General features: G+C 30.3%; 1 long non-coding RNA gene across 1 annotated transcript; it reads right to left on the bottom strand.

Annotated features, from left to right (window-relative positions):
- Nucleotides 1-4,382: 4,382 nt before the first annotated feature.
- LOC145315342 (uncharacterized) lies at nucleotides 4,383-7,955 on the bottom strand. The gene is made up of 3 exons (XR_013878049.1): nucleotides 7,843-7,955; nucleotides 4,978-5,076; nucleotides 4,383-4,562 (listed from the first exon to the last, which is right to left on the bottom strand). It is a non-coding gene; the product is annotated as an uncharacterized LOC145315342 (long non-coding RNA).
- Between the last annotated feature and the right edge of the window lie 139 nt (nucleotides 7,956-8,094).

Here is an 8,094-nt window from a genome sequence, read left to right as displayed (position 1 = left end):
TGTAAGTATTCTCTGAGTTTTGTGCTTTAAAGATTTGCTTTATTTGTTGGCTAGTTTGATCTAATAGCAATTCTTTGTTTATTCTATCTAACCCTTTAGCCTTATTTATATGGTCCTCTATTGAAGAGAGAAGTTCCCTAGCATGAATTGTGGATAATCCCGTAGGAGATAAATCTCGCTGGTTTGACCTGTAGACGGGAATATCAGTTGTAGCGTAGCGATAATTCTGAGGGCCAAAACTAAGTATAGGGTTTAGGCTAGGAGGGGGTTGGCTGAAATCATTCCTTATTGCATTATTAGAACCAACCTGCAGGTTGGATATGTCACTTGCCATTTTATTAAGACTACTTACCATTTCTCTCATATTATTTTTTAAAGCATTTAATTGATCTTCATTATTAGAATTGGAGTTTTGGGAATTAACTGGTGGAGTAGGGGCCGAAGGGACTAATAAAGGTGCTCTAGGTGTATTTCTTACAAATCTTCGTCCAAAAGTTCTCCATCTATCCCTCATACCTATAGAACCTTCGTCATCGCTGACGTCATAATCCCTGTTTCTATCCATGTTTTATTAAAAGCAGTATGTAGCCTTAAATATTTATATGGATTTAGGGACGAATTTAATATGGATATATTTTTACGACACTAGCAGAATGATGCTAGGAATTAAGATTTTTAAAATATATATTATAATAACAGACAAATTTTAACATACAATTATAGCAGTATGACGCTATGTGTAATATGTAAAAAATCTTACAGAATTATATAAATTGAATTAGTTTAACAATAACTTTTACAAACAATTATAGCAGTGTGACGCTATATTATAATGTGTAAAGGTTAGGTTATAAAAGGGATTTGTGACTTTAGATATTATATATATACTGAAATGAGTCTTTTTATGATGAGGGACTGAGTAAGGACAGTACCCCGCGGAAAAAAAGATAAATTTTTATATAAAAATTATATATAAAAATTGAATAAAACTTACCGGTTCGAAAAATTCGTCGGTGGCTAAGCCTCCATATTGCATATTTTACGCTTTAATTAAAAAAGATATTATTTATCAACAATATATGTATTTTCACTATTCAGTACATTTTAATCAAATATATGGTTTAGGTTTCAATGTATAAAAAAGACTGGCTTCTTTCACAGGCAGCTGGTTCTTCATTCTTGTCTGGTTGTCCGCGCGCTCAGTCGTGCATGGTTGTGGTTTATAATTTCGGTGGTGTTACAAAATTGTAACAAACTTTGTCCTAAAATTTGGTCATCCTAGCTGCAAAATTGGCAACTCTACAGCTGTTTTAAATTTAGCGGCTGGTCGCTAAAAAGCGGCTAAGGAGCGGTCTGACTGCTATAACTAGAAAAAGTAATTTTCTCTAAAAATACACATGAACCACCAGAAAATTTTATATCTTTATCTGTACCAGGAGCCGAGATAGAGGGGGGGGCTTTTTGAGCCCCCCCCCCCCCCCCGATCTATTAAGGTGGGAATTGGGGCCCGATCTGTAAGGGTTAAGGAATAAAGAAGTCGTTAAATAAAGATGACTTATGAATACTTTTATTTTAGCAATTAAATTTGCTAAGTTTCAAGTGTTCTAAAAAAATTGTATTTCTTACTGGTTTTGGTCCAGCAGAAATTCAAATTTGGGGATTAATTATAATATTGCAAAAACATTATATATGCGTCAGAGAGAGAGAAAGAGAAATTTATGTTTGAGAGAGAATATAATATAAGTGATTATGTTTATATTCTTATACAAACTTTAAATGAAGATAGCTAGACTTAGAATAAAGGTATTAACCCATTAGTGCGAATCGGCTTTTAACGCCTGGTTCCAGAAAATGCCGAAAAAACCGGTTATCAGTTTCAGGATTGCATCATTCTCAGTATGAATCCCCCCTCTACTACCCTGGTTTTCATTTCCCCCTTGAGCAGGCAGTTTTGCTTACTTCCGTTTGCCGGTATAGCTCAACAAAATTTAAAAACCAAGAAAAACAAGGTGATTTTAAAATACCCCTCCTAACTTTTTTGTTTATCCAGCGTATGGAGAAGCTCCAAGTGGAAGTCAGTAACCAGATTGCTAATTATATTGTTGATTCACAAAAGAGAATAGTTGAGAAAGTTTTAAATTTTGTATGGAGTGTTTATAACAGGTTGGAAGCTGAATGTTTAAAATCAAGAAATGATTTAAACAAAAATATTAGAAATCTTGAAAACAGGGATAGGATATATGATGAAAGATGGAATTCTATAAATAGTAGATTTCAGTCATTGTCAGAGGAAATAAGTTTACTGAATGTCAAGTGTTCTTCTTTGTCAAGTTTTGCTGCAAGGGATGGCAGAACCAGCTTTTCTGATTCAGATGTTCAAGGTATTGCTACAAATAATAATTATCAAAGTCAGCCAAGGATAACTAAACAGGACAGAAACTGTAATAATGATCATCTGATTCACCAGGACTGTCAACAAAGTTATCAACATAATATTCATCATGACAATGAAGAACTGTATCAGCACTTTCATCAAAGTTATAAACCTAATAATAAAGAAGACATTCATAATGAATACCAAGGTCATAACAATCATTGTTTTACAAGAAATAATCAGGATGACCAAGTGTCAGTCAATTCTCAAAATTCTGTCTCATCCCACCAAGAAACTAGATTAATTCCTAAAATTAATTCTTGTGGTGCAGAAATTGAAGAAATGCTAGAATTGATTTTTCTACATTAACCACAAACAGTTTGAATCAATCAGAGAATGGAAGGTTAAGCTTAATGATAAAAGGAAGGAATTTTATATGCATTTATCATCAGAGAAAAGCCTTTTGAAAAAAATAGATCTGCCAAAATTTACTGGTTTTCCTTATGAACAAACTATCTATTCATTTCTAAGCCCCCTGGCCAGCATCTCCATTGGAAAGTCCTAAAGGTAATTATATCCTTTAACAGGTTTGGAAAAAAATGTACTTATCTTTTTGTTTAGACTTTGATTTTAATATTTGCAGAAAGCTGTCTATAATACAATGCGATACATTAATAATCTGAATTACTGAAAAGGATATTTTTATAGAAACACCACAAACATTAATTTTAGGACAAAACATAGATGACAACATTCATAAAAGTGAAGCTCTGAAAAGGTAGGAAAAATGAACATCGACACTTGAAGGGTGTCAGAACTGATTTGTAAATTTTTGGAAAATCTGCTTAAATAAAGGATATTGTTCTAGGACATACTTATATTTTTAGGATTTGATTATAGAGTTGCTTCGCTTATTTTATTGTACTTTATTGTCAAAAATCAGATCAATCAAACAAATAACTATTTTGGAGAAGGTTGCATCCACCCTCCCAAATGCCTAAAAAGATTTAGTCTCTAGAGTTACATAAAACATAAAAAAATTTATATTAACCTAAAAATTTTTTGTATGTTTTCTTATTTTCTGGCTTAAAAACTTTGGAGACTTTGGATTGGTTGTTATATGAAGTTGAGTGTCAAAATGTTTTAACCACTTTTTGTAATCAACAGAAAGTTTAATTTTGTTTTGGTACAAAAGGGTTAATTATGCAGTGCAAATAATTGTAATAGGATATTTTTCCATCTGTCTGTGTATTAATACCATGAGATCTCAAAAATTACTGAACCAATATAACTTCTATTTTCTTATGGTTTGCCTATAAGTGAAGTTTCTTATAGGAATGTTACCATTTTAAAGGAGAATAAATCACCCTTAGAAAAAGACCTGCCTAAAATATAAATTGGAACATTTGCCTGTATCACCCCCCTCCCTGTTCCTCAAATAACACAAGTAACACATACACTAAATCAAACACACTAATAACACAAGAAGAAAAAATGAGGATATCATGAATATATATATTTCAAAATCACTGTAATACAAGTTGCTTAATACACTGTGAACCAAAAAAATAGGCAAATCCTAATTTTCAGTATAGCAGCTTTATTTTTCATTTGAGATGATTTTAATATAATTATAAAATGTAGATTCATCTTTTAGTTACAAGTTTCCACTGTTATTTGTTATCAATCAGCACCAATAAAGCATGAGATCTCAAAAACAGCATTTTGGGAAATACTGGTGAACCTAAAAGATATGCAAATCCAAAACCAATTAATGGAAAAACGATTTTTTTGTTACTTTTCTCCTCTTTAAAGATTGATTCTGATAAATTAAAAAATTTTTAAGGGATTTATGCATTAATTATTATGAAGTATAGTATAAGGTAGAAATTAATGATTTTTCTAAATAAGAAATATTTAAAAAAAAATTTGACCCTTAATATTTTAGAGGACAACTGCTGAACCATAATCTTTAGATTTAAAATTGTTTTTAATTATAAATGAAGCACAGATAATTGAAGTTAAAAATTGATCCACAGATAGCTTATTTGCCAGAATTTAGATTAGAAAGTATTTCCAATCCCTCAACAACTTATGGAAGTTGATTTTGACTCCATAAGCAGTTTAACAGTCTCATCACAATTAACTTGAGGGCTACATTTCATTGCAAAATCCAGAGCTGTTTTGCCTAAAATAAAACATCATCATTAGATATTTTCTACCTGAGTAAATAATAAAGGACAGATTATTTGCAGAACCTCTGGACCTAAATAATTTAAAATTGACATGGAGAGAAGCACATGCCAAGGACATGACATCATGGAGGAACAGGGTGGCTGTATTCTCTGGACAAAATAGTCCAAAAAAGAGAGGCCCTGAACTCAACTGAACTGCTAGAACTACTACAACCCTACATCCTCCAATTAATAGTTTGAGTTTATAAAAGGAACACTAAACCAATTTTGTAATTTTAAATGTAATTTACTACATATCTTATTACAATTTTTAAATTGCCTCTTTTTGCCTATATGGTTTTCTAGATATTAGAGGCATCAAATAAGAAATTAAAGGCTAAATTGATTACTCGCTAAATATATACTAACCATCCTTATCCTTAGCCTTTACATCAGCATTGTGTTCTAATAAAAATTTGGCAACTTCTTGGTGTCCATGTTTAGCTGCATACATTAGACTGGTCAAGCCTTGAGAAACAGATACAACATTAATAAGAAATGTTAGATATATAAAACAAAAAAAAGAGGTATATATATGGGTTCATATTGGAATTAGTCAAAGTGGGGATGCAACAGATAAATGTACTTTAGAAAATTCTGACCAAAAAATAATATTAAAAAATTGAGTTTTAGAATGCAACTAGGTATTCAAAAATGTATTTCATTACTAAAAATTGCAAAGACAACATTCATATAAAGTGTTCTACCTTATTATCTCAGTTCCAATTAGAGCTAGAGGGCTTAAAATTTTTGAGCATTTTTTCCAGTTCGTTAATGAATTTCCGACTATAAGTCATAGTCATTTTTCGCTTCCTTACCGTTTTATTTACCAACCTTTCTTTTTTGTCCTTTTCTGCAAAATTGAAAATGCTGTAATTTTCTTATTTTTAATCTAGAAGAACCTTGTTATAAATTTTTTTTCAGAAAATGTTTATTTTTTTGTCAATTTCTTATTAGAAATCACAAAACATAAATTTTAGCAGCAGCAGCTTTACTTGCCTTTACTACTGCAATTGGCAATCAGTGGGAAAATTTCCATGGACTTTCACAAAATTTTATTATTTGATTAGCCATATTAGAAAAGTTAAAGGGATTGTTAACATAAAAATTTCTCATCTGATTATCAAATCTTCACATTTTCTAAGCATATTTCACTACACTGATCAACCAAAAATGTCCTGTCAACAAAAATATCCAGGAATAATGCATTGATTTTATGGTATTTTGGGAGGGAAAAAGGAAAAAACAGGGAAAATCTGAACGTTTTTGTTTCTTTTAATGTTTGTAGGGATATTTAACTTGTCATATATAGTTGAAACAATTTACTTACTGTTAAGGAATTATTTTTTTACATAAAATTGCCAATTAGTTTTTTAATAACATAGTAATTAGGTAATAAAGATCTATTTTAAATTCGTATTATTGACAAAAAAATACATCACTGTCTACAAAGGGTTGAATCTCAAAGGAAGCCTGCTAGAAATACCATGCTTTAACTGCTGAAAGACTGCCACAAGTAGACCAAATACCCCAAATTTGAAGCCTTCAGCTTGTATAACAAAAAAGTTCTAGGCATTTTAAAATGACATTTTATGTACAATGAAAATTTTGAAAGAATTGCAATGCTCATGTTGATAACTTTGGAATTAAACTACGTGGCCTAGAAACAAAATTATAAGCTTTAACTTGTGTTGTACCGAGTGTACTGTAGCAAATCAGAAGGCTGAATCAGCTTAACAACCAATCACAACTGAGCTTGTGTTAGTTTCCCACTTTGTTTCTGCTATGATTTTTGTTTTAAAATGCAATTTAAAACGAATTTTTTTCATAGATTTTGACTATGAAATGTGGTGTTTTTATTGTAATCAGTTACCGGCAATCTAAGTTTCTGACAAAGATAAGGTTATAATTTTGTGTCTAGGCGACGTAATTTCATATTGTTTTTTCTTTTATAAGCATTGGAAATCTTTCAAAAATTTCATTGTACATAAAATGCTATTTTGAAATGCCTAGAACTTTTTTGTTATTGAAGCTGAAGGCTTTAAATTTGGGGTATTGGGTCTACTTGTGGCAGTCTTTCAGCAGTTAAAGCGTGGTATTTCTTGCAGGCGTCCTTTAATATAATAATATCCTTTTTATTGTGTTGGACAATAAAAAAACAATAACTTTGGAGAATTAGTTTACACTTTTATCAGACTGTTTAAAAAGAAATATTGCATCTTTAATATTTACAATATTTGTAATTAAACGTGGTTGAGAGATGGGCCATCGAAAGTTATCTGGATACTAATAAAAATACCTGTTTCTAGCTTTGTTATTAAATTTGGTATTAAATAAAAAAAATATTGCTTATTTTATCAATTTATAAGTAACTATACAATTGTTTAAAGCAAGGATTATGTTAAAAGTCAGGAAAAATAGAGAACTATGTCAAAACTTTAGTTTTAGCTATAGAAGGAAAAAAGACAATTAACTGCACATTTATAGAGTCCAGAAATTTTTTCCCCAATCTTGGAAAAAGCTGTTTTTTAAGGAAACGAGAGATATTTGTGCCCTATCTTTGAGATTATATAAATGAGATGATATTAAGGTTTGATAATTTGAAGAGAAATTTTCTCGTTTACAGTCCCTTTAAGTCAAATATTGCAGTCGCAGGAGGCATTTGAAGTTTGCTGATATTTTAGTATTTTGGTAACATAAAATACTTGTTTAAGTCAAAACAATATTTTTGCTTTTTACCTGGATGTTTCACAAGAAAAAAAGACCTAAAAATCACACATCCTAACCTCTGAGCAATCAAAATGAAGATGTATATATTGTAACAGGTTTATATGAAAAACAATTATAGTTTATCCTTATTACCCTTAATTTCTTTATTCAAAATAGCTATACAATTTTATGTCTGGTCATCAGCGGTTCAATTACATAATATAAATTTTAAATTTCCCAAAGGTGTATTAAACTTATATAAATCAAGTTCTGATTCATGCTTTGGGGTCAGGTAAAAATGTCCAAAATTGACCCACCCTAATATATAAATGGGTATCAACAAGCAGGAGCATGAAAAAAATAGGTCTTTATTCTCTTTAAATATATATAAAAGATTTACTTACAGTGTTTTTAATATATTTATAAATATGATAGGTATAAGTAGGGGAAAAACGCCTAATGCCAAATTTTTGATAATAATGAAATTCAATTTACTTACATTTTAATATTGGTGTAATTACTCACCACTATTATCCTTAGCCTGTATATCAGCATTGTATTCCAATAATATTTTGACAACTTCAAGGTGTCCATACCTAGCTGCATACATTAAACTGGTTCTGCCTGAAGAAATAAAAACGACCTAATATTGCTTGATTAACTTCTACAATAGACAAAATGAATTGAAAATGATTGCTAAAATCGAAATATATCTTCATGTCTTAGAATAGGTTGAAAAACATACTAACTTTAAAAAATAAAGATGTAGAGAACAAA

The sequence above is a fragment of the Acartia tonsa genome, chromosome 3 (assembly GCF_053477335.1).
Source record: "Acartia tonsa isolate MP-2025a chromosome 3, ASM5347733v1, whole genome shotgun sequence".
Lineage (NCBI taxonomy): Eukaryota > Metazoa > Arthropoda > Copepoda > Calanoida > Acartiidae > Acartia > Acartia tonsa.
The sequence above is the reverse complement of the archived record's forward strand: the minus strand, read 5'-3'. Positions and strand labels throughout refer to the sequence as shown.